Below are 631 nucleotides of genomic sequence, written 5' to 3' on the forward strand. Positions count from 1 at the left end.
GAAAGTGTTCAAGGTCAGGTTGGACAGAGTTTTGAGCAACCTGGTCTGGTGAATGAAAGACGCTTCCTCATGCTAGAGAGATTGAAAGTAGGTGGTTTTTAAAGGCACCTTCCAACCCAAGCCATTCTATGATTATAAGACAGAAAGGGTAAGAAAGAAGGGACAACTTTTCAAAAGAGAATCCCATTGGTATTGGCATAATTCAACTACAAATGACTCTCCATCTTCAAATATATCTGCATAGCTAGTTCTTCTGTGAGACAGATGAAACAAAGAGTAATCTTGACTGTCAGACATGGACTATTTAATATACAAAGTAATACAAACATTTCTTTCAAGCTTTAGATGCATCTTTTATCATTTCTGTAATTCACAAAGAATTACAAGTATGAACAGCTTTCAGTTCAACTGAATTAGATGAATTTCAAAATTAGTTAATATTTACACTCTTAGACCAATGATCTATAATGACCATTCAAATGAAGTGTAATACTTGGTATCTTTCACAGCAAACTCTATATCCAACTGAAGCAAACTGAAAATTGAAAATAATGTGTAAGATTTCTTTCCTCAGACCCTCTGGGTGCAATTATATGAAATCATAAAGTGGGCATGAGAAACAGACTTCCTG

Source organism: Acanthisitta chloris, unplaced genomic scaffold (genome assembly GCF_000695815.1).
Source record: "Acanthisitta chloris isolate BGI_N310 unplaced genomic scaffold, ASM69581v1 scaffold3771, whole genome shotgun sequence".
In the NCBI taxonomy this organism is placed as follows: domain Eukaryota; kingdom Metazoa; phylum Chordata; class Aves; order Passeriformes; family Acanthisittidae; genus Acanthisitta; species Acanthisitta chloris.